Below are 26,458 nucleotides of genomic sequence, written 5' to 3' on the forward strand. Positions count from 1 at the left end.
ATAAACATAAAGCTACTCAATCTTATAATCAAAGAAACATAAATTGCTAAAACAAGATGTCACTTTTCATCTAACAAGCAAAAATTAAAAAGATTGATAGTATCTAATATGCGCAAAGGTGAGGAGAAACAGCCTCTCATTTACTATTAACTGGAGTGTAAAATAAGTAAGGGGGTTGCTGGGAATCTGGCACTGTGCTTCAAAATTATGTATGTTCAAATTCTTTGACCCAGCAATTTTACTTCCCAAAGAGTACGTTTTCATACAAGATAATGTTCAAGGACATCTACGGAAACACTCTTTGAAATACTGAAACTTGAAAGCAGAGAACAATCTGCATGCCTATTAACAGGAACTGGTTAAATAAATTATGATATAGTCACATTCAATAAAATACTCTGAGGCAGTGAAAAAGTATGAAGTAGAGAACAAATTCCTGAGATATATTAAGTGAACAAAAACTGAACAGCATATCTAATACAACCCACTTGTTTTTAAGAAAAAAAGTATAGAGGCATACTTGGATATGCATGTAAATGTCTTAAAGGATATAAAAGTAGCTGCTAACTATGGCTACTTCTGGGAAACCAAAAAGCAGGAAGATAAGGGAGCACATTTTATGTCATACTCTCAGAATTATGATTTTTAAACAATAATAGATACAACATAATAATTATATATATTTACATTTAATAATTTTTCCAATTATCTGAAACTTTGAATTTATTCCCAAATATGCCAGATAAAGTGTCATTTCCCCCAACTTAGCAGCTAAAATCAAACCTATATTATTTTTTTTTAAGATTTTATTTATTTATTCATCAGAGACACAGAGAGAGGCAGAGACACAGGCAGAGGGAGAAGCAGGCTCCTTGCAGGGAGCCTGATGCAGGACTCAATCCCAGGACCACAACCTGAGCTAAAGGCAGACACTCAACCACTGAGCCACCCAGGTGCCCCTCAAACTTATATTCTTTAGCCCTATTATATTCAAAGAACCATATGAATAGATTCCTTTTTCTACACATAAATTTTCTAGCCATTTTCTCCCTATTCTCGTGGTACATACGCCTCTACAGTCTTGTTCTCTTAGAACTCCTAGAATTGTGAGGACTCCCAGTCACCACCATTTTTTGCCTACTTAACCCAGCTCGCTCATCACTCAGATCAAGTCATATCCACATGTTACAGAGTCTCACGGCATCCTGGTTTCTCCCTATCATTGTTATAATTTTGTATTTCTGTGATTATCTGATGATTGTCCACCATCCACGCTAGACTGTAAGCCTGGTACAGGGCAAGTCTTTGCTCATTAGTATATTCCAAGTATCATAGCAGCATGTCATAGATGCTACATAAGTATCTATTAAATAAACGAATCCTCAGTGCCCAGCATGTAGTAAGTGCTCAGTAAACATTATTCATTTACATGGCACTGTAGATTATGTGCTAGGAGGAATAGGGATAAATAAAAGAATTGTCAGGGAACGGAGCAAGGATCTGGTTGAGGATAACTAACATTAAATCGTGTCTTCTGTGAATTTCTTTAGTAGTGTTCTGTAGGCCTAGAGCAAGAATAGCTATCCAGAATGAGGGAATGGCTGAGCAAGGACTTGCAAAAGCATCCTTAAAACAACTGACTGGGAAGTATGGCCTTGAAGGGAAAAAGTAAGGCCTTTCCCTCTGGCTGGAGTACCCCATCCTCACACTGCACCCCTTGTATTCTGAGCCTAGTGAAACATCAATTATTTAAACCAGCATCAAAAGGCTTCCATAGCTCCCAAACAAAAGTATCTCTCCTTTGCTCCCAAGGTTCTCCAGACTTATTATATATTCATCAGTCATACTCCTTCTCATGTATCTCGATAAATCCGATGGTGTCAAACCTCATTTTACTTGATCCATTTGTTCATTGCATTCGACAAAAATGATCACACTATTCATTCAGCCCTGAATCCTACAACACTAGACTCTCAAAACAGTCCTTGTTTCTCACCAGTGATTCATTCATTCTGTCTCCTTTCCTGGTTCTTCATCTCCCCAAATCTATAAAGGCTAAGATGCCTAAGGACTCAGGTCTTGTACTACTTTTCTTTTCTGTACATTCACTTCTTTGGTGATTATCTCCAGTCTCCCTATTTTAAATACCATCTGTTCACTGACAACTCCCAAATGTTCTTTTCCAGCAATGAACTCCCTCGCCACAATGAACTTCAGGTTGGGTAACTCGACATCTCCACTTGGATGACTTATAGTCATCTCAAACCTAACATGTCATAACGCAACTTCTAATCTTCCCCCACAAACTGGCTCCTTAGTTTTTCACTCCTTAGTTCATAGCAATTCCATCCTTCTAGTTGCTCGAGCTCCAGATCCTGGCAATTATTTCACTCTTACAATCCATGTTCAATCCATAAACAAATCTGTTACCTTTACCGACAAAATACATCCAAAATTGAACTGCCTCTCACCGCAACTCACTTCTTTTCACCCTATGAAGTCAGTATAATCTCACTGAATTATTACAACACCTTCCTATTTAGTCTCTTGGCTTTTGCCTACCACACTCTCCAACAATCTATTCTTAACATAGCAGCCAAAGTGATACTGTTAAAAAGCTAAATCAGGTCCTGACACCCCTCTGCCCAGAGCATTCCACTGGTTACTTATCCTCTATGCTGTTCCTTCAAGGCAAGACTTACTCTGCATGACATTTGCATCTGCACATGACTAATGTAAGGTCTTCCCACATATTAGGTACATGTAACTGTTTGCTACCTGTCCAAAACCAAAGAAAGCAAACTGGGGACAAACCTTGGGGAATCTTAATATGAGATCAGTCTGTACTTAAAGATATTAGGAAGTCACCACATAGATCCAAAACAAAAATATACCATAATGTACATTCTAGGGCTACTTCCACTCCTATGCTAAGTAGAGTTACATATGATTATGAACTAAGCCAGAAAAACAATGCAATTTATAATTTTTTTGGAACTAGAGGGACATCTGCAGATGCTGCACTAGATTTCTATTACCATAATGACCTCTTTGTACTGCATTATCTTAGAAAATAATGGTGAAAAGTACACACAACAGTCTATCAATAATGTTGCTCCTTTAGCAGACAGTCCGTGTCGATGCCACCTATAATTCTCCTTCAAACTTACAGTAAAATCCCTAAGATTGACTTTTTCCTTTTAAAGGTGCTGACCTCCAAAAAAGCCAAATTTATCCCAAAGTCCAATAACAGAAGATCTAAATCACAAAAGGTCGTTCAAAATTGAGATGAATAACTACATCAAATTACACAATGAATGTACTTCTATTATTAATGCTAGTGTTTACCTCAAAGCGTTTTCAAAATTACAGTTATGAAGCGGCAAAACTACCTTCCAGAACCGGGGAATTTGCTTACTACAATAGTCTCATCTCTAAAATAATAACAGTATATAGGGCTATCGTAAAAGTGAAATGAATAATATTGGTAAAGCTTTTAGAACAGTGCTTGGCTCGATTACCAGTCAGTACATTTGCAGGTAGCAACAGTTTACTAATTTACTAGAGTGAAAAGGATCAAATATCCTGATCCAATGTAGACCATTCAAAACCATATTGTGGGGATCCCTGGGTGGCTCAGCAGTTGGGCGCCTGCCTTTGTCCCAGGGCGTGACCCCTGGGTCCCGGGATCCAGTCCCACCTCCCACCTCCCGCTCCCTGCATGGAGCCTGCTTCTCCCTCTGCCTGTGTCTCTGCCTCTCTCTCTCTCTATCATGAATGAATGAATGAATGAATAAATAAATAAATAAACCCATATTGAAAAAAAAAAAAAAAACATATGGAAGGCCCAAGTGCTTGGAATCGGTGGCTGAGACAACTGTAAGGAACCGCTTGAGAGCGTCCTCTGAGTGGGACGCAGACAGCGCCAGCACCTGAAGGCCGCTACAGCATCCCGTGGCACCTTGGGGGAGCCCCGCGATGGAGCCCCGGGATGGAGCCCCGGTATGGAGCCCCTGCGATGGGAGTCCCAGGATGGAGTCCGGTGACAGAGCCCCGGTGATGGAGCCCCGCGATGGAGCCCCGGGATGGAGCCCCCGCGATGGGCGCCCCGCGATGGAGCCCCTGGGATGGAGCCCCGGGACGCAGCCCCTGTGATGGAACCTCGCGATGGGGCCCCGGGATGGAGCCCCGGGATGGGCGTCCCAGAATGGAGCCCCGGGATGCAGCCCCGGGATGGAGTCCGGTGACGGAGCCCCGGTGATGGAGCCCCTGGGATGGAGCCCCGGGATGGGCGCCCCGGGATGCAGCCCCGGGATGGGAGCCCCACGATGGAGCCCCGGGATGGGAGCCCCACGATGGAGCCCCGGGATGGGCGTCCCAGGATGGAGCCCCGGGATGCAGCCCCGGGATGGGAGCCCCACGATGGAGCCCCGGAATGGAGCCCCGGAATGGAGCCCCGGGATGGGCGTCCCAGGATGGAGCCCCGGGATGCAGCCCCGGGATGGAGTCCGGTGACGGAGCCCCGGTGATGGAGCCCCGGTGATGGAGCCCCCGCGATGGGGCCCCGGGATGCAGCCCCGCCCGCACGCCCGTTATTCCACCTTTCAACCAAACAGCAGCCGCAAGCGGCTTCCCGAGTCTCAGCAGGAGATGCCTGCCCGACTCCTGGGACCCGGCGTCGTCAGGACACAGGGACTCCCGGCCCGACACAGGATCAGGCCGCCCAGAGCTCGCTGGCGGGGCAGACACCTGCGTCCCGCAGACACGGGGTCGCGGCCAACAGAGGCGCGTTCAAGGCACCTGAACCTCGGCCGAGGCACCTCGACCTCCGGAGGCGTGAAAATACATCAACCAGGTGACCTCGTGGACGTCACGGGCGCGGCGTTCGCTCTGGCCCTGGGGCCCTGACAGCTGTGACGTCACTTCAGGGCTCCTCCCCCTGCCGAGGTGCCCGAGGAGCTGACCAGGGAGAAACGGCAGACAAACCAGCAAACCACCTGCAGGCTGGATGGAGAGTGGGGAGGGGCCCAGGTGAGCCCGGGGAGGGGGGCGCCGGTGAGGGGCCCAGGTGAGCCCGGGGAGGGGGGCGCCGGTGAGGGGCCCAGGTGAGCGGGGGGGGGTGCGGGCGCTCCTGGCGGCCAGCCGGCGTGTGAAAGCCGCGGGGGCTCCCCGAGGGGGCGAACTTGTGCAGAAACACGAGAGAAACTCCCGCCCCAGCTCCGAACGGCCGTACCTCGCGGGCCTCCGGCGCCGGCCTCCGGGAAGAGCAGTCGGGCGGCGGTGACGTCAAAGAGGCGCCGGCGGCGCGGGCGGCGGGGGCGGGGCGGGCGGCGCCGCGTGGTGACGTCAGGCGGCTCGCCCCGCCCCGCCCCGCGCCGGCTCCGGGGCGCCCCTGCGGGCGGCGGGCGGGGGCTGCGGGGGCTGCGGGGTCAGCGGGGTCAGCGGGGGCGGGGCGGGCCCGGGCAGCAGGAAGCCGCGTGAGCCGCCGGGCCCCGTTCGCGCGCGGTTTGCCCCCGCGGCCTCCGCCTGCACCGCGTCGGGGCCGGGTCTCCGTGGGCCGCAGCCCGCCTTCCGGGGCCGGGAGGGCTCGCGGCTCCGCGCCGACTCCCGCTCGGGCCGCGCGGCGAGGCGAGGACCCCGAGACGAGGCAGAGCGCGGCAGGCGCCCTCGGTCCTTCCTTACCGTGTCCCTGCGCGAAAACTCGGGCTTCGACACGCGCAGTGGGGCTGCGGCGGGAAGCGCTGCTCGCCGGCAGCCACCTGCTGTCCTCGCCTCTCGCTCGGCGCCTTCGCCTGCCTCGGCCTCGGCGTCGGCCTCGGCACCGGGGTCAGCAGGGGTCACCGGGGTCAGCAGGTGTCACCCAGGGTCAGCCGGCGTCGGCACCCAGGGTCAGCAGGTGTCACCTGGGTCAGCAGGTGTCACCCGGAGTCAGCAGGTGTTACCCGGGGTCAGCAGGTGTTACCCGGAGTCAGCAGGCGTTGGCACCGGGGTCAGCAGGTGTCACCCGGAGTCAGCAGGTGTTACCCGGGGTCAGCAGGTGTCAGCACCCGGGGTCAGCAGGTGTTACCCGGAGTCAGCAGGCGTCGGCACCGGGGTCAGCAGGTGTCACCCGGAGTCAGCACGCGTTGGCACCCAGGGTCAGCAGGTGTCAGCGCCCGGGGTCAGCAGGGGTCACCCGGGGTCAGCAGGTGTTACCCGGGGTCAGCAGGTGTCACCCGGAGTCAGCACGCGTTGGCACCCGGGGTCAGCAGGTGTCAGCACCCGGGGTCAGCAGGTGTCACCCGGGGTCAGCCGCGGTCTGCAAGCACCTGCTTTCTTGTGATGAATTCGTAGGCCGGCAGGTGCCTACCGCCGTTCAGGCCACGTCATCTCATTGCCCGGGCATTTTGCCATTTCGTGGCGCCACCAGAAGGGCCAGCGCAGCCCAGTAGGGTATTTTGAGAGACCGTATTTACATAGCTTTCATTACAATATATTGTTATAAGGGCGCCCGGGTGGCTCGGGTGGCTCGGGTGGCTCAGGGGGTTAAGCATCTGCCTTGGGCTCAGGTCATGATCCCACGGTTATGGGATCAAGCCCCGTATGGTCATGGGATCGAGCCCGCATTGATGGGATTGAGCCCCACATCGATGGGATTGAGCCCCATGTGGTTATGGCATCGAGCCCTGCATCGGTGGGATTGAGCCCCACGTGGTTATGGGATCGAGCCCCGCATTGGGCTCCCTGCTCAGCGAGGGAACCTGCTTCTCCCTCTCCCTCTGCTACTCCTCGTGCTTCTGCTCTCTTGCTCTCTGTCAATTAAATAAATAAAATCTTTTTTTTAATTTAAAAATATTATAATTGTGCTAATGCTGCTAATCTCTTAGTGTGGCTAGTTTACAGATTGAACTGTTTTTTTCTTTTTAAAGATTTTATTTATTTATTCATGAGAGACACAGAGAGAGGCAGAGACACAGGCAGAGGGAGAAGCAGGCTGGATCCCCGACCCGGGGATCACGACCTGAGCCAAAGGGAGACGCTCAACCACTGAGCCACCCAGGCGTCCCCAGATTAAACTTTATCTTAGATGCGTATGAATAGGAAAAAACAGTACATACTGCATATCTGCAGTGTCAGGCATGGGGGCGGGTGTTGGGCCTCGGACCATATTCTCTAAGGACAAGGTGGGGGCTACTGTAAACAACGAAGAGCATCATTTTCACGTTTGTAACTTGTGATATGTGATGTGCGTATATGAAACCATTGTACTGTATGCCTTAAATGCATACAGTATTGCAGGTCAACTCCATCTCAGTAAAACTGGTGGGGGTGGGGGAATGGGGAGAAGAAAAAAGGAAACTCATCCAAAACCTCTGGTCACAAAAGGGGAAAAAATGCCTCCTGGTAGCATTTGAAAACCACTGCTTTGTGCTACATCACAGTTTCTGTTCTGCTATTTCACATCAGAGACTGAATTGACCTCCGTGCTAGTTGAATCCTCCAGCTCGTGGCTGCAATGAAAGAGACTCAATATTTAACAGTAGAGCTGGCCTTGGAACTGGAAGCAAAGGCGCTGACCACATTCCCAGGGCAGAGCAATTCCTTCCCATTTGATTACTTCACAGCACAAACGACGGTGAGTGATGCAAAACTAGCTGTTCGGGACAAACTAGCTATGCGACCTTAGGCCAGGTATTTAACCTCTCATGATCCTTCCTATTCTCATTGGCAAAATAAAGCTAATAATAACTGTGAGACAAATGAGCCACCATAAGTGCTTTCTATAGTGCCCAGCACATAAGCATTTAATAAACATTAATTATTCATTACAGGAATTACCACTATGCAGTATTATCACTAAAAAAAAAAAAAGGAAATTAGAAAATTCTAATGTTGACAGAAATAGAAAATTCTGATGTGGAATTTAGGAAACTTCTTAGGTCTTAGTATTCAAATTATATATAACAAAATCAGGCTCCCAATTAATAATTAAATAGAATTTTTTTTCTATCTTCTGGATAATAACAAAAGAGTCACCATTTTTATAGCCATCATAATAATAATAAACTCAGGTGAGATGCATCAGTAGATGCAAAAACTGTTAGGTGAAAGTTTGATGGAGAGCAGGACGTCTATACCACCTTAAAACACCTCATCACAGGTTATTTTTTAATTATGAAAGTAAAAATGATTTTACAATGGCTAAATCTGGTAGATATAAAACCAAGTGTTCTATTTTAGCATCACTAATGGGACAAACTGACATCACATGCCTTCTTTGATGATGCATTAAGACCACACTATCATTTAATGTATTATACCTGCCGAAAGGGTATTATCTGAAATCTGATCCTCAGGAAATACCAAACACACCCAAAGTGAGGGACATTCTTAAAAAAAAAGAAAAAGGAAAAAAAAAAAAAAAAAGCTCTATTTCAGAAATGTTTGTCATGAAAGAAAAAAAAAAAAAAAACTGTCCTAGATTGAGAAACTAGGGCAGCCCGGGTGGCTCAGCAGTTTAGTGCCACCTTTGGCCCAGGCCGTGATCCTGGAGACCCGGGATCGAGTCCCGCGTCGGGCTCCCTACGTGGAGACTGCTTCTCCCTCTGCCTGTGTCTCTGCCTCCCTCTCTCTCTCTCTCTGTGTCTCTCGTGATTAAATAAATAAAATCTTAAGAAAAAAGAGAGAGAGAGAGAGAAACTAGAGAGACATGACAGCAAAAGGCAATGTGTGATCCTGGATCGGATCCAGAATCAATGAAGGAAAAAAAAAGACCTCTACAAAGAATATTATCAGGGCAGTTGGTGAAATTGAATGTAGAGTTTATATCGAATAATAGTATTAAATCTATGTTAAGTTTGTTGTATTTGATAATTGCACTATGATTATGTTAGAGAATGTTGTCACTCCCAGGAGATGCGTGCTAAAATATTTAGATTAGGGGTAAAGAGCCACATTGTCTGCAATTTACTCTCAAAGAGTTCTGAAAAAAAAAAAAAAAAAAACGAGTTCTGAAAAAATAGTAATAGTAATAATAATAGTAATTACATGTGAAGAGAGATATCAGATGTGGCAAAGTGTTTGGTTTATTTTTTTTAAAGATTTATCCATTTGAGGGATCCCTGGGTAGCGCAGCGGTTTGGCGCCTGCCTTTGGCCCAGGGCACAATCCTGGAGACCCGGGGTCGAATCCCACATCGGGCTTCCGGTGCATGGAGCCTGCTTCTCCCTCTGCCTGTGTCTCTGCCTCTCTCTCTCTCTCTCTCTCTCTCTCTCTCTGTGACTATCATAAAAAATAAAAAAAATAAATAAATTAAAAAAAAAAAAAGATTATCCATTTGAGAGAGAGAGAGTGGGGGGTGGAGTTAGAGAGAGAGAATCTTCAAGCTGACTCCCCGCTGAGCATGGAGCCCAACGTGGGACTTGATCTCAAGATCCATGAGATTGTGACCTGAGCCAAAACCAAGAGTCGAACACTTAACCAGCTGAGCCACCCAGGCGCCCCAAGTGTTTGGTTTATAATCGGTGAATCTAGGTGAACAATACGAGACAGTTCATTGTATTATTCTTGCAACATGTCTATAAATTTAGAAAAGAAAAAGAGAGAAGGAGGGAGAAGCAAGGGAGGGAGATACAAAAGCATGATGGATGGGAGACCAGAGAGGAAGAGCCTTCTCTGAAATGCAGCCCTTTCGCTTTCTGGGTGGTTTATTTACAAGACTCGTGTCTTGTTTGTGACCTTTAAGGACCCGGGATGAAAAAAACACCACAGGTTATGGTCTATACATATGAAATATTACTGTGCAGAATATCGCCCAGCGCCATCCCCATCGCCTCCTTCAATTTTGAAAAGTAAAGTGCAGGCCATACTAAGGTTTACATTCCAGTAGCAAGCTTTGTTTCTTTGTTTCGTAAATCATGAATTCAAAAACAACCGTGAGGGATCCCTGGGTGGCCCAGCAGTTTGGCGCCTGCCTTTGGCCCAGGGCGTGGTCCTGGAGACCCGGGATCGAATCCCACGTCAGGCTCCCCGTGCATGGAGCCTGCTTCTCCCTCTGCCTGTGTCTCTGCCTCTCTCTCTCTCTCTCACTGTGTGCCTATTATAAATAAATAAAAGTTAAAAAAAATTATAAAAAAAACAAAAACAACCGTGAACTGGGTCCGCATCAGCGTTTGGAAGTTTGTTCTCGTTCGTTAATCAATGGGATCAATTGATTATCTCATTGACTAGCTTAGTCATTGAGCCAAAAAGTGGCTAAATCACTCTCTCTCTACTTCTCAGGCTGGATATTGAGAATAAACAAGCAAGTGAGGCAGCTTTACCACTCAGCTCCCTGAGAACTCCACTCCATCCTCCAGCCTTGCAGGAGAGGGACTGATGGAGAGTAAGCTGTGCTCAGACAGGTAAGTACTGAGGGATGGAAATGCCCGCATGTAAGCCCAGCCCCATTTGGGGCTGACTTGCTAGTTCAGAAGACAATCTGCAATCTAACTCTGCCTGATTTGACTCCTGCTCTAAGAAACAGAGAAATTACAAGAATTTAGGAGCAAATTAGGCTAGTTCAGGGGAAGTCATTAGTGTTTTCATGACACCCTGAGGAACAATGCCCAGATGGTAAAAATATTCTATCTTGAAACCAAGGGTAGGAGAGTCTAGGTGATAAGCAATTGATGCCATCACTATCTTTACTGCTTGTCTAATTAACCCAAATAAATAAGCCGCTTCCTCTTCTATTTTTTTGTGCTTTCTTTCTTTCTTCCTTTTTTTTTTTTTTTTTTTTTTTGGTCGTTATTGCTGTTGTTTTGTTTTCTGAGTGTTGTGAGTACTTGATTCATTTGAAACATCGGGTGGGGTGGGAAAATTTAAGCTAGGTTGTCAGCTCATAAGTCATGCTAAGTACACAGAAAAGTTACATTTTTTTTCCCGTATTGTCCTAGTCCTCTCATAACAAAATGCCACAGACTGGGTGCCTTATAAACAATGGACAACTACTTCCCACAATTATGGAATCTGAAAGTCTGAGATCAGGGTGTCAGTAAGGTTGGGTGAAGCTGTCAACTTCTTGTCTTCTCACTTGGGGAAGGCAGAAGGGAGTTTTCTCAGACCTTGTTTAAAAGTCCTAATCCCATCATAAGGACTCCTCCTTCATGACCTCATCACCTCCCAAAGGCCCCAGCTTCTAGCACCATCACCTTGGGCATTAGGATTTCAGCATATGATTGGGGAAGACACAAAAATTCAGACCATAACACTCATCTTCACCTCACTCTGCTTTATTATCCTAAATTATTTACATCACAAAATGGAGTAAAGACAGGATTTTTAAACCTCCCTAGAATTATCCATTTGGAAAAAAAGTAGCTGTGATAATTCAGTGCTTATTTAAGAAATTGATTCCTGTCATACCTCTTAAAAATACCCTGAAACCTTGCCACATAATAACATCCTTCAAAAAAAGTCAATGTTTATAGGCATGAAGAAAATAAATACGTTTATTACTCAGAATGAATCCATTCTCTGAATTGCATGTAGCCCTCTGCCTCCTGCCATTCCCACATGAAGAATAACCTGAATTTTCCGGAATGACGATCAAGGATATAAAAGGAAAGGGCATTCTTAGGTGGTCCAAGACTGAGAAATCAGTCCTCATCAGTGATGTGGGCATGTGTGATTCAGTTAAGTGCTAACCGGGTCTATAAAACCTGTAAATCATGATTTCCACCCTACTGATTGCTTTTGCTAAACTTTATGACAGAAGTTAGGTGCTGTATTTTGCAATTTCAGGCTTTGAAATGTTTCTGTATGTATTCCTTACAAACCCAGGCTGTACTGAGTTTCCAACATTGTGACATAGGCCCCCGTTACGAGACGGCTAAATCCTTGAAAGAAGCTGGTGGTTGATCAATACATTTGCAGCCGTCTCTGTCTCTGTGCCTTTTTCCAGGTGACTTTGCTATTCCTCCCATCAGGATGTAGGATATCTTTTCTCACCCTTTGATTAGAAGTTTGGCCACTTGCTTTGTTTTGGCCAATGGAGCAATAGTGTATGTGATGCAAGAGGAAGCATGAAAACCTGGGCTTGCTTTGTGCTTCTACCATCAAAATGAGGAGGATAGACCCAGCTAGTCCATTAGCCCAGGAGGAAAGTGAGAGTCATGTGGAGCAGAACCCAGTCATCCCACTAAGCCCAGCCAAACCAGCTGCCTCATAGCCCGTGCCCAGACACGTGAGTTCAGGTCAAGATCAGGAGGTAGGCCAACTTAGCTGAATTCTTCAGACAGCAAAGACATAAATGCATAGAGCTGTCTGCCATATAGTACACTAGCTAACTGCCACAGTTCAGTAAAAAATATATAAAGAGGAAGAGGAGTGAGTTCGGCTTCTTGGAAAGTGTTCATTTTCCTGGATATGACAAGTTATTTATTAAACCAAAAAAATGTAAAGGTTAAAAAAAAAAACTGTATTAAGTACCTTACCCCTGATATGTAAGCTACATATTCAGTGAGGTTTATTTCATAATATTATAAAGGTGATAGTGGTGAAATATAATACTGCTGAAATAAATGAAAACTTTAGGGCAGCCCCGGTGGCGCAGCAGTTTAGCACCGCCTTTGGCCCAGGGCGTGATCCTGGAGTCCGGGGATCGAGTCCCACGTCGGGCTCCCTGCATGGGGCCTGCTTCTCCCTCTGCCTGTGTCTCTGCCTCTCTCTCTCTCTCTCGCTCTGTATCTCTCATGAGTAAATAAAATAAAATCTTAAAAAAAAAAGAAACTTTACTTTTTTTATCATAACACTGCATATCTGTTTGAAGGTATACATTTGTGTATCAAGAGGCAGGCAGAGAGTGATTACCATCTGACAGTGCTTTACTGTCCAGGTATTCATCTGAAGGTTCTGTAATGCATCAAAACTATTTTTGTTTTATCAATTTGTTAATTTTTAGCTCAAAGAATGGATGTGCACATTGTACATAGTTCTGGTTATACAGACATCAAACTTACTCTTTTTATCTATAGATCCTAATAGCCTGTCTTATGTATTTTATTTTTTTATTTTATTTTTTTTGTCTTATGTATTTTAAAGAAACCCCTCTATCCAACTAGTTATCTAAACATAGTAAGAGGAAAAGACTAGTTAAAATTAAATTTCCATACTTAAGTAAAATTTGGTAGTAAATTGTGTAAGAAATGTTTTGATTTGTACTCCGATTTGAAAATTGGAAGAAAGGGTATTATTAAACATTTATTTCATGATATATTAACAAAACGTTTGTTGTATAACTGCAACATACTAATTCTTAGAATGAAGAAAGAATCAAATATTAGTTGAGATTTTTGTTTAAAATACCTCTGACAGGGGCACCTGAGTGTCTCAGTTGCTTAAGCTTCCAACTCATGGTTTCAGCCGAAGTCATGATCTCCGGGTTGTGAGATCAAATCCTGTGTCAGGCTCCACACTCAGTAGGGAGTCTGCTTCTCCTCTCCCTCTGCCCCTCCCACTGCTCAAGCACACTCTCTCTCTCAAACAAATAAGTAAATCTTTAAAATAATTATTTAATATTTCTGACACAATTATTAGAAGATAAATGCAGTGTGGTCTCCTGAATTGGATCCTGGAACAGAAAAAAAATGGTAAAAATTGGTGAAATCTGTATAAAATCTGGAATTTAGTTAAAAGTAATGTGTAAGGGCTGCCTGGGTGGCTGAGTGATTGAGCATCTGCCTTTGGCTCAGGTCATAATCCCCGGGTCCCGGGATCGAGTCCTGCATCGGGCTCCCTGCATGGAGCCTGCCTCTCCCTCTGCCTGTGTCTCTTCCTCTCTCTGTGTGTCTGACATGAATAAATAAATAAAATCTTAATAAATTAATAAATAAATAAATTAATTATTAATTTAAAAAATGTGTAAGTATCAATATCTTAGTTTTGACAAATGTGTAAGTTGAGAATTGCCGTTAGTGGAAACTGGTAAGAAATAGACAAGAACTCTACTATAGTTGTGGCTATTCTATAAATCTAACATATTACAAAATGAAAAGTTTATTTCAAAATTACTTAGGTGGCATGACATGACATTCTTTTCTCACTTTGACAACATAACCACAAAGAGATTCATTTGTTCAGAAACATATGAAGGCTGTACCAGTTTTCCCAAGGGCCTCACTTAGCGCCTTAAGACAAACTTTCTCTTTTAAAGCACCTATCCCAACGGAATCCTCGTAATTTTTCAACATCATAACTGTAGGAATACAGATAATATTGGGAAGGCAGAGAATCCCATATCTCCACTTCTCCTACACTGAAAATACATAAAAAATTAGGGAACCAAAACAGCCACTGAGAATTGACAGCCAATGAAAAAAAGGAAAAGACCCCAACATGGGATACAGACTGTATTTAGAGATTTTCTTCCTTCCGTGGAGTATATCATAAGACCGTCAGAGGCATGTGACCTTAATGACTAAATCCTTCTCTCGCCAAGTCTGTGGCTTCACAGGAGGCAGGAATTTACATAGGCAAAAAGAAGTTACAACATAGGCCCATACCCAATTATGATGTGATTCCGCAAACATGCTTATGTTAATTTTTTTTTCAGATTAAAACAAAAGATAAGATCATAGAAAATGCTAATTCTCACAGAATTCCAGAGTCCCTGAAAATGTGTCTTTGGAGCCCAACTTGAGAAACATTGCTTTAAGGGTTTAGCAGAGGGGCACCCGGCTGGCTCAGTTGGCAGGGCATGCAACTCTTGATCTTGGGGTCATGAGTTCAAGCCCCACACTGGACAGAAATCTTCCTTAAAAGAAAGAAAGAAAGAAAAAAAAAGAGTTTAGCAGAAGAAAAGGCAGTGTAGTGTGGTGTAGTGGTACGAAGCACAACCACAAAGTCAGAATTTCAGGTTGTAACCCCAGCACAGAACTTAATGACTTTGTGAACTCCGACGAGCTACGTTCCCTCTCTGTGTTTCGTTTCCCTCACCCGTAAAAGGAGACGGTCGTCGTATCTTCCTGGTGGTTGGTTGGTAGGATTAAACGAAATAATCTATGAAAAGAAGGTAAACTTGCACCTGGGACTTGATTCTTCTGACTCTGCTTGTACCCAGCCAGTCTTCTGTGAAGGAGGAGGCAGCTGACTAAGCAGACTAAGGAATCATGCATAGAGCTAAGATCCGGCTTACTTTTGTTATTTTCTTCTCTAAAGGTTTTAAGGAGCTCCTGTTAACATTTGTGCTTCGTCTTCACGTAGTGGGCAGCTCCTCCTCTCCTGTGCACGCTATTCCTTTAGTTCCCGTGAGGAGGCTATGTTCTGTGCAGGTAAAAGTGGGAATTCGTTTCTGGCTCGATCCAATCATAACCACACTGTCAACTTTACAAGATGCTAATTACGAAATAAGAGACAATTGGTTGTGTTTTATGAGGCTGTTAGGACATGCCCAGTATGCCCAGGAAGTGAGCCAGGAGATTGAAACGCAAGTGCTTTGGGCTGTTCCTCCGTGTGTGTTACTGGCTCAATTAAACATACCTTAAAGGAGCGCTTCTTCTTCTTCCACAGTGGGTGTTTCATAATTTGTTTTGTTAGATGTTGCCCCAAGCAAGTCCTCTGAGGCCGAAGGAGTTCTGAAGCTCTATTTCCAAACACGTTCCATGATTCCTCTCACTCAGCCCCTTACAGGGAAGAGGATCTGGAAAAGATTTCACCACAAGATTTCACCCTGAGAATCAAGGCCACTGAGAAGCAGGGACATTTTTAAAGAAACTCCATAACTGCCCTCATAACTGATTTGGACAGAACAGACACACTTGAGTAAACGCTGGGGCGTCTCGCTTCTTTGCAAAGGACTCCATCACTACTATTTAAGTCAACATTGATGTGAAGATATTTCCATTTTTCTTTGCTCCCTAGAGCATCGTTGGTTCAGATCTCACGGCTGAAGTTCACACTGGAGATTCTTTGCACTATTCCTTTGGGTTTTTTTTTTTTTGTTTTGTTTTGTTTTTTTAATAAAAGCAACAGAAAAATCTAGTTCCAAGTCAATGTTTCCAATATCAGCTTCTTTCAGAGTTAATAGCTACATGATCAAATCAAAATGTCATTTTTAAGGGACGTCTGGGTGGCTCGGTCAGTTGAGCATCCAACTCATGATTTCGACTGGGGTCATGACCTTAGGGTCATAGGATCAAGGCCCCAGTTGGGTTCTGTGCTTGCTGTAGAATCTGCTTGAAATCTCACTTGAGATTCCCTGACCCCACCCACATCATGCTCATGCTCATTCTCTCTCTCTCTCTCTCTCTTAAATAAATAAATAAATACATAAATTTTAATGGCATTTTTAAGGAGAAAGAAAAAGAATAGTGTAAAGTTCTTGTGACCTTAAATAATTGTATTCACTACATAATAAATATTTGGATTTGAAACTTTTCCTCACCGGTCATGTATGGCGGTTGCTCTGTCTTAACCCCGACATCACACTCTCTACTCAGGTTCCTCACCTTCTTCAAGGGGCGAAAGGGGAGATTTTCAGTAGAAAAGACTCCCTGACTTTGCCCTACATTCTCCACCCCTCTAGAACGGGGCCATATGGGAAGTATCAGGACTGAAAGCACTAGTTTGAAACAACAAAAATAAGCAGATGTTTCAGAAGCATAACCTAGAAGCCATGACCGTCCACACTACTTCTCACTCCCCACCTCCAAGTCGTCATCCTCAGAGCTCCGTGAACTACGCAGAGAACCCACCGGCTACAGCAAAGCACCAGAACCTCACATATCGGCTCACATCAAGCCCTCACACAACCTTTAAGGGCCTTATTCTTGGCATTTCATTTATTGAGCACCAGCTGTAAGCACAGTCTTCTGCTATAACCTCTATATGGAAATGCTCTGCAAACTTCCTCTCTCCTCTCAAACACGATGATGTATCCATCTTGGTGCCGCCCTTGGATCTGGTCTTCATGGAACCCGCAGGAATATACCCTGTTTTTCTCGGTGGTTCCGCTGAGTTCCCATCTCTTAAAGCTTTAGTGTCCAAGTCCTGCGAGTGGTTGCTTGAAAGACCTAATCATTTCACTTTGACCTAAACTTAGCCAGTTATACACACAAACCTGTTGAACCAATGGCTGGATTAAAGAACCCCTTTAACAGAATATCGTGCTACATTTCAATATACTTTTTTAAAAAGCTGTTTTCTTTTATTTGGACTTAGGAGTCTATTATAAATAATAATAATAATAATAATAATAATAATAATAAGCTTGAGAAGAAAATTAACTAGACAGTTGACCACGGTATGATTATAAAAATATGCAGAGTTAATATTTATTTAGAGAAAAGGCATTCTCTATTTAGAAAAGAGAACAAACATCCCATTTGTTTCATTTGATTTTCTTTCCAAAGGTCTAACTAAAATTCTCTAGGGAACATAGTTTTGTTTGTTTTAGGGGGTTTTTCTTCTTGAAACAGAATAATAGGCAGCCCACACACTTAATATTCATGTATATAGTTTATTAGAAAGGAAGCTTTGAGCGTCGTCATCAGCGTTTTCTGAATTTGGAAAACCTAGCCGCATACAATTTAGACTCTATGATCTGTCCTTAGCCAAAATGTGTGATACTAAAGTGACTTCTTACCCCCCCGCAACCCCCTGAGTAAGCACTCAGTGTTCCACACCGCCCTCTCCTGGTGGATTTTCTGGAAAGCTCACATCTAGGCCCCTGAGAGTCCCAAATCCTAGACAATTAAATGCATCCTTTACTTAAGCAGCAGACAGACGCATGAAAACTTCTGTTCACTTCTGACCCAAAATGAAAACGAAAAAGAATGGAAAAAGGAGAAAAAGAGAAGAAAACATTTGGATATGCCTAGCTTTGGCGACTCAAATAATATTAGAATCATTCTTCATCTCCCCATCTACCACTTAGTTCCTCAGTTCCCTTTTTCCTTCTTTCCTCTTATTCCTTTTTCAAGAAATAAATTCCAAATAGCTCATCACAATAGCAATGACGACGTGGGTAGGAAGAAGGAGCCCAAGTCTGACGTTGCTTTGTTTTTAACAAAATGAAAAGAAAAAAAAATCCTAAACCCAAACCCTATAATTCAACCCAACTTGTCACCACCCTCTGATTAAAGCATTTTTTAAAATAACAGATAGGAAGTTGAGATATGCATTCAGATAAAGATGGTTAGCACAGATCAAAAGGAATTGTACATATGTCAGATTAAGTGACAGGATATGGGGAAGTGGTAGGTCCCATATCCAGTTACTTTATGCACGAGTACATTTGCTGAATGCAGGTACCCTAACAGGCCAGCCACGCGTCGACGGAAACCAGGGACATTAATGGAAAGCAGTCTATAATGGTTAGAGTGTTTGTTCTGATACGGATCCAAGACCACATTTCTCCTAATTAGTAATATTATTGCAATTTTTTTATAACTGTCTATCTTGCCCTGCCCAGATAGTAAATTATCTTGGACTCTTTCATCTGGCATTTCTGAGGGGGTCAGCATTATGTTGTAAGTACTCTATATCCCACATACGTACACTTAGCAATTAGATGTAGACAATTTCCCGGGCCAGTTAGAAAGAGAAATTTTTAAATCTTCCCCCCACAAAAACAAATAAACAAAAACCATGTAAGGCATTTTGAGAAACAAAAGGGACAAATGATATAGAATAATGTCAATATCCGTGGAGCCCAGAAAAGAATACTTAGCTGGTTTTGAGGTGAAGTGGGTTTTGGGAAGAAGAAAGGATTAAAAGCAGGAATAGTTTACTTGCTAATTAAAATGGAAAAATCATACAAGGGTCATTTTTCGGGAAGGGTGAGTTACGACGGAAGGGTATGGCCTAAGACCGCAATTAATGCCACATATTTCTTTGGGATTCCACTCATATATTACCATTCATAATGAAGGTGATCTTGGCTAATCAAGGCCATGCTATAAATCAGAGAAATTAAAAACCCATGTGAGGGAAATTCTATGCAGCTTAATACAGGGATTGCTTCCTTGCTTAACGTAGTCCCTAAGATCTGAAATTCTAGAGCTGGAAAGACCTTCTCGTTTACCTTTGCCACACCTGACTAACCCCAGTATAGTAATAATCAAATCACCATTTAGCTAAAACAATTGCATACGCTTAATAATCCAACAGGCTAGGACTAGGATGAGAGGAATGACACACTGGCCTTCAGGCACAGACTTCAAGGGGGCCGGGGGCTTGATTTTCCAAGCCTCAGTAATCAAGGTAAATAACATTTCAACTTCCACCTACCCAGATCCCTTCTCTGCTGAATCCTGTCTTTATTTAAAATGTCGTTATATTGTTCATCATGGATTTTTTTTTGCATTGATTTTGGTTTTTTTTTAATATTATTTATCTTGATAACTGAGGTTTTTGGCACTTAAATGTTGCCGCCTAAGGCAAATGCTTCACTCACCTCACACTAGTCTTGGACCTGCAAACCTATTCCACTATTTATATAATTTCAGAATCAGAAGTGTTTTCCTTACGTCTAACTCAGGTTTCTCAAGCTTGGCAACTGTTAGACATTTTGGGGCCAGATAATTTTTCGTTGTGGAGGTTGTCCTATAAATTATAGGATGTTTATTTTTTTAATTATTTTATTTTATTTTTTATTTTTTTTATTATTTTTTTAAATTATAGAATGTTTAGCAGCGTCCCTGGCTTCTGCCTACTAGATGCCAGCAATACCCTCCTTCACCCTCCCACCAAAAATGTCCCCAAAGTAATCCTGGCTTAGAACCATTGATCTTCCCAAAGCCTCTGATGCTGCAAACCATCCCATTTCTTCCTGTTGTGTCCTCGGTAGAGATAGAAAGCAGCTTTTCATCATCTTCTAAATAACCCCATCAGATTCTTTGCTTTGTAGAGAGTGTGTTTACTTTATAATCTGATTAGAGTGATGGTAATCATGTTAGGGTGTCTAGACTTTCCAAGGTCAAACCCCTGGCCTCTGTATGGCTTATTCCTGTCTAATAATCTGACATCTCAGTCGACCGCGTGGCCATCGGAAGCAGTAGCTTCTCCCCGAAGTTCCAAGATGCCTTGTAATTATAACCCCCTCGTCAAACGGCAAACTCAACTCCCCTGTTGAATTAGGCCGGAGAGATTAGTTACACCAACCACATTTCATTTTCTTCAAAGTGAATTTCATCTTGGAATGTATCAGTGACCTCTATGTAAGCTATCATATCCTCTTCCATCTCAGAAACCAAGACTCTAATGAGTCAGATTATATTAAATAATTCAGCAATTCAGCTTCCCCCTGTGATCTTAGTTTTTTGTTAAGTGCTACAGTTTGGGGAAGCCATTTTTCCTATAATGAGCAGGAAAGATATTTAGTATTTTTTTTCTTATTATTACTCAAAAGCTAAATTCATTACAAAATGTTTAAAGCTCACAGTTAGACCTGGAATTCAAATTATACTTGGAAGGTAAAAATCCATTTCTGGACTCTAAGAGCAACACACTGTAAGGTCTCGTATTCATCCATGCAAACGACAGTGGACCATAAGTAAGTAGTCAGATAGATGAGCTAGAAAGTCCTCCCGAAGATACACAATCTGCCACTTTCGTCCTCCACTCAGTTAAACTTTCATAAAATTCTGGATCCATATGTGGGTTGTTGCTGTTTTGTTTTGTTTTTTCCAGATAGGAATGGGGTATGTGGTAGTCATCCTATATTCAGGATAATGGATTTGGATATTATGCCGGCCAGGGGTCTTAGCTACAAGCAACAGAAACTAGCTCTGGTTGATTAAGCAGGAAAAAAAGAAGAAAAAAAATATGTATAAATAAATAAATAAATAAATAAATAAATAAATAAATAAATAAATAAAAATATAAATATAAATATAAATATATATATATATATTTGTTGCTGAGTTATTAAGTAATTCAAGGAGTTTCCAACATGATTAGAACCAGGCTAGAAAAGGAGCCCAGACAAGGGAGCTAGGCAGCAGGTGGACCCCCGCCAAGAGCACGCCCCCGAACCCAGCCAGGGAGGAACCACCCCTACCACTGAACAGTGGATGCTGCAGGTCACGTGGCAGCCACGGACACTGAGCTTTGGATGTGCTCCTCCTGCTACCACCAGCTCGGTACCTTTGGATTCTCCACCGTCTCTGCCTCCTTACGGCGCCAGCTCCCAGCTCAAAATCACTAGTGGGTGAACCTCTTCGGTCAAGCCTAGGTCAAGGGCCTACGTGCCAGCTGCAGGGGAAGCTGAGACGACATCTGGACTTGTCAGCTTCTAAAGTGGGAGGCAGGCAGCCAAGAAAATGAGAGCTGCCCCTTACAGGTATGACAGGGAGGTAAGTAGTCATAACAGATCACATCTTGGGCTCTGGAGTCAGACCACCTGAACTGGAATTTATGGTCCATCACTAGCTACGTGACCTTGGACAAATTACTTTAAATCCTTAATCGTTTCTATTTCTTCCACATGGCCACGCAGAACGCCCGTGCCCATTTCAAATAAAAATTAACAGACAGGGGATTCCCCGGGTGGCTCAGCGGTTTAGCACCTGACATTGGCTCAGGACGTGACCCTGGGGTCCCGGGATCGAGTCCCGTGTCCAGCTCCCCGCAGGGAGCCTGCTTCTCCCTCTGCCTGTGTCTCTGCCTCTCTCTGTGTCTCTCATAAATAAATAAAATCGTAAAAAAAAAAATTAACAGACGAGACCCCCCCAACGAGGGAGGTCTTTTTGGTGCCCTGTCCCCAGACACTCCTTCGGCACCGCTGTCCCATCACCAGGGTGATGACACAGTTCCAGGGTTCAGGAAAGGACAGTTGTGGAAACATACAGCTGTGGAGAGATGGTGCCATCTGCTTTGGGAAGGGCGGGGTGGGGGGTGCGATGCACTTTGTCTCCTCCTCTGTGCACCTGCTGGCGCTGCCTGGCCTGAGGCTCGGACAGGGAGAGGCCAGAATGACCAGGGGTCACGACCACAGGCATCAGCTGGGCCCAGGCAGGTAGTGTCAGTGAGTGAACTGGGTCAGGAATAGGCAATAAAGACGGCTGGGGCCTAAGGAAGGAAAAGAAAAGAAAAGACGAGAGAAAAGAAAAAAAGGAAAAAGACATCATCCACTATGTTAGGGTTTGTTTGGGTTTCGGGGGTTTTCTTTTAATAAAAACAGCTTTCTGTTTGTAGAGAGACCGCACTCTGAAACAAAAACAAAATTAATTCCTCTTGGCAAACTATTACACTTTCTTGTATGAGGCATGACGTCTGTTGTTCCCTTTTCTTCCCTTGACTGCCAGGAGGCTCAAAACTATATGTTGTGCTTCCCTTTGGCTTTTTAAAGATGTTTTTGTTTTTGTTTTTGTTTTTAATAAGCCCTACACCCAACTTGGGGCTTAAACTCACAACCTTGAGATCAAGAGTCACATGCTCTACCCGCTGAGCCAGGCAGAGGCCTCCCTTTGATTTTTTTTTTAATATGATATCTTCTCCTTCCCATCCCTTTCCTCTTCTCTCTCTCTCTCTCTCTCTCTCTCTCTCTCTCTCTCTCTCTCTCACACACACACACACACACACACACTTGCCTGGTGGTCTATAAAGATGTAACATAGATAACAACTGTAATATGGATTAAATATTTCAGATTTTTTAATTCCTTAGTCTTAAGCATTAGTCTGTGCCAAGTATGTGCCAATACATTCCTTCTGTCTAATGTATTTTCCTCTAAAACCTTCTATGAATGTCTGAACCCATCGTAAAGAACCACTGTATAAATTCTAATAAATTCTGGCTTTATCAGTGAACCCTAAAGGGATCCTAATCCTAAATCGTCTTGTTATTCTCATTTTAAAGACCTAAAGTGTTTCTCTCTGGCAGTGTTTTGGTTTTGTTTATGGTGTTGTTTTTCTCCTTCTTTCTCTCTCTCTCTCTCTCTTTTTTTTTTTTTTTGACTCACTACCATCTCTGTCTGCAAGCCAAGATTATGAAAAGTGATGATATACTTTAGGAAGGGGCCATAGATCCAAAATTAATCTCTACCAGAGTTAATTCCTGCATAAATTAAGCTGAATATGTTTTCCAACACCATAAATCAAGTGTAATAGGTATAAATAAAACATGAACTCAGGCTTCCTCATTTATAACTTCAGATCTATGACACTTCGGTGTGGAAAGGGGCAAAGTCGTTTTCGTTTTTTTCCTCTTTAGAGCCGTTGGGCTAGCCACCTCAAAGATTGCAGTAGATACTGAAAAATCAAATAGATTTCCTCTTAAGGTGTCAAGATGATCCAGCGGAGAACTAACCTAGAGTGGGCGTTGGGTTGTGCGTCATCCCCTTTACTCGGCCAGTACCCCTACGCCTCAGCTGTGTGCATGTCCCCTGCCAACAGCCTTGCCTAGAGAATCACGTCCTATCCACCCCCCAACAAGGCTGGGGCAGCCCACAGGCAAGGAGAGCACAGGGGGCCAGCCCCCTCCTCCCTGCTCCGTCTTGAGGCTTATACTACAGAACTCCATTGTCCAACATGGTAGACATTAGCCATGTGTAACTCTTCACATTTAAATTAAATTTTAAAATAAGTTTGTCAGTTATGCTAGCCATATTATGAATACTCAGTGGTCGTGTGTAGCAAGTGGTAACTATACCGGACAGTGACCATTACATAGAACATTCCCAACATTTTAGTAACTTTTATTGGACAGCACAGCTCCAGAGTCCACCCACCATGGATCTGGCTAAGGTTAGAGTTCACCTAGGTGATGTCCATGCTCAGCTCTTTCCCCCTCCCTATCCTGCCTTCCTATCTTGCCTCTTTGACTCCTATTTATTGATTTTTCTGAAGAGTACTCCTTCAATAAATTATGTATACCCAAGTCCCTGTTTTAAGCTCCGCTTCTAAGGAATCCTGTCCAAGACACCATCTATTTGGGTTTTTTTTTTAATCTTAAAAAAATATTTATTTATTTATGAGAGACAGAGAGAGAGAGAGAGAGAGAGGCAGAGACACAGGCAGAGGGAGGAGAAGCAGGCCTCCCACAAGGAGCTCAATGCGGGACAAAGTCCCAGATCCCAGGATCACACCCCGAGCAGAAGGCAGATGCTCAACCGCTGAGCCACCCAGGCGTCCCCAAGACACCATCTAGATTGATTTCAGCTGTAGGCTCACTGTAAATCAACTAAACATTTACATATGGAAGGCTTCGATTTCCTTACCCTAAAAGATACTGGTGCATGATTGTTTTCTAAAGCATAAGCTCATAGGGTCAGTGGGCCAGGTATTCACAAAAGCAAAAGGGCTCTGAGAACAAAATGAAGTAGTCTTAAATCCTCTAACTTTGTGACAATTTTATTTAGCCCAATATACCCAAAATATTAAAATTTCAACATGCAATCAATATAAAACTTATTAATGAGACACATTACATTCTTTTTTTTCATATCAGGCCTTCAAGATCCAGTGTGCGTTTACACATATGCTACATATCATTTTGGACTGGCTGTATTTCCACTGCCTTTAGATTTTATGCATATATTATCTATACAAAATTAAAAACAAATTATTGCTTTTTAAGTGAGATTAAGAACAAAACAATTTAGAACCAAAGTTTCCAAACAACTGAACCCAATGGTCTCCCTTGCAGGTCAATTGTAAGGATCAAATAAAATTATTCACGTTGATGCCCTGCATGGTCTGACACTTAGTAGGTATGAAATAAATCATAGTCTTGAATTAAAATCACAGCTACCCTCATTAAAGCTTAAGAGACACAACCTTAATAACTAATTGATGCAAAATCTGTGGTGTACAACTGCAACGAAACTTTTCTTTGGAAAGAGCATGATGGTGGGGAGCGGGGAAAGGAGGAGAGGGTTGGGCTAGCACTCTTGTCACTAACCCAGCATCCTGCCTGGGTTGCTGTGTTTTTGTTTTTTGTTTATCAGAACAGTATGTTACGTCCGTGTGATGAAGGCTAGGTTTGTTAGTGGGAAGAATGAAGAAATGGGTAAAGCGAGTTGGGTTAAACAAGCAGGAAGAGCAGTGTATAGCCGCCGGTTATCTGGACAAAGAAATGTCCTATTCGCCAGCCCAGGAGAAATGAAATCTGGATAAGTAAGACATTAATGAAATCTCCTCCTACAGAAGGAATAATTGAGAGGCCCTTAATTCTGTTGGCAACACGGTGAACCACCCTTATCTCCACTGAGGTCCTCCCTCCATCCATGGTCCCATGGCCCCAGCTGTGGAGCAGCTTCAGTCCTGTGGAGTGTGGTTCCTTCTGCTTTAGACTGGACTAGAGAGGTATGGAAATCAATACACTTTTCCAAAGAGGTGGTCTGAGACCACACGAAATGCAATGTGTTCAAAAACTGGGAATACTAGGGGCGCCCGGGCGGCTCAGCCAGCTAAGAGTCTGGCTCTCGATCTCAGCTCAGATCTTGATCTCATTGGTTGTGAGTTCAAGGCCCGTGCTGGGCTGCATGCTGGGCCGATTTACTCCCCGCTTGAACTGATACATCCATCTCCTGTCCAGTAAAACCGATGCTCCTGGTTCTCAGGCCTGCATGTTGGGCCTGGAACTAGACCACGGGCTTTCGTGGGCCTGCAGCTCAGGAGCTGTAGACCTCTCGTTCTCCAGGTCATGCGAGCCAGTCCCTCATAGTACATCTCTCTGTATGTATCTCTATGATTTCTGATTAGTTCTGTTTCTCTAGAGAACCCTAATACAGACTTCAACACACCTTTTAGGGGAACACAGATCAACCCATTGCACGATACAACGGCAGGAGCCAGGGAAGACAGAAGTATGGGAGGGACCCAGGAGCTGGCAAGCATGGACCCAAGAGCCACATTAGGCATCAGGCCAGGGATTGCATTTACTGAGAGTCAGGGGTGTGGGGGAGAGTGAAGGCAGCTAGATTTGAGCTTCTCTTCCCACCCCTGTTTCCCACCAAGGAACCCAGCTGCAATCTCGGAGAACACAAAGGGAAGCACTCCAAAACGTGTTGCAAAACGCCCAGTTCCTGAGCCAGATGCAAGCGGCCTTGCCACACTGGAGCGAAAAAACGAAGAAAGTCGAGGCAAAGGGTGACTTTGTACTTACTTCTCTGCAGTCCCTGGGGCACAATGAAACAGAGGCTTCCAGCTCAAGACTTCTGCTGCCAGGATTCTAGCACGGTTTGCCGGCCTGCCCTAACCAACTGTGCATTCCTTATTCCTCGGGAATCCCAGTTCTGGAAGCATTTGCCACAAGCCATTCAGACCCCATCAGCATCCAAGTCTCCCTAAGCGGATGTCTTTTTGTTTTATGTGGTCGGACTTGAATGTCCAGGTTGCAACCCTAAGGAAGCATTGCTCAGACATTAGTCGTTCAGGGTTGTGAGAACCACCCAAACACATTCTGAAGCACAAGCCACATCGGCCGGGCCGCGACACAAAGAATATTCTGTGCCTTTATGCTTAGGATTCCCTTCTTGGCATCCGTATACGTGCTT

The 26,458-nt window shown here is 44.1% G+C and overlaps 1 protein-coding gene and 1 long non-coding RNA gene across 10 annotated transcripts in view; one reads left to right on the top strand and one right to left on the bottom strand.

Annotated features, from left to right (window-relative positions):
• The window catches only part of C1D (C1D nuclear receptor corepressor), a 19,075-nt gene extending 13,729 nt beyond the window's left edge, over positions 1–5,346 (bottom strand). The window contains exon 1 of one of the 2 annotated variants that reach the window (XM_025469969.3): positions 5,234–5,346. The gene's annotated coding sequence lies outside the window, so the exon portion shown is untranslated. Of the gene's footprint in view, positions 1–4,800; positions 4,942–5,233 lie in introns of those variants that run through there. The other variant, XM_035696616.2, reaches the window with a different exon arrangement.
• On the top strand, positions 4,906–16,396 carry LOC112673906 (uncharacterized). 8 transcript variants are annotated; one of them, XR_004803445.2, is made up of 4 exons: positions 4,906–5,031; positions 7,447–7,615; positions 10,261–10,382; positions 15,178–16,396. It is a non-coding gene; the product is annotated as an uncharacterized LOC112673906 (long non-coding RNA). The 8 variants fall into 8 exon arrangements; XR_004803448.2 differs by lacking the exon at positions 4,906–5,031 and adding an exon at positions 5,567–5,826; XR_004803446.2 differs by lacking the exon at positions 4,906–5,031 and adding an exon at positions 5,910–6,137.
• Positions 16,397–26,458: the final 10,062 nt, after the last annotated feature.

This window comes from Canis lupus, chromosome 10 (assembly GCF_003254725.2).
Source record: "Canis lupus dingo isolate Sandy chromosome 10, ASM325472v2, whole genome shotgun sequence".
NCBI classification, from domain to species: domain Eukaryota; kingdom Metazoa; phylum Chordata; class Mammalia; order Carnivora; family Canidae; genus Canis; species Canis lupus.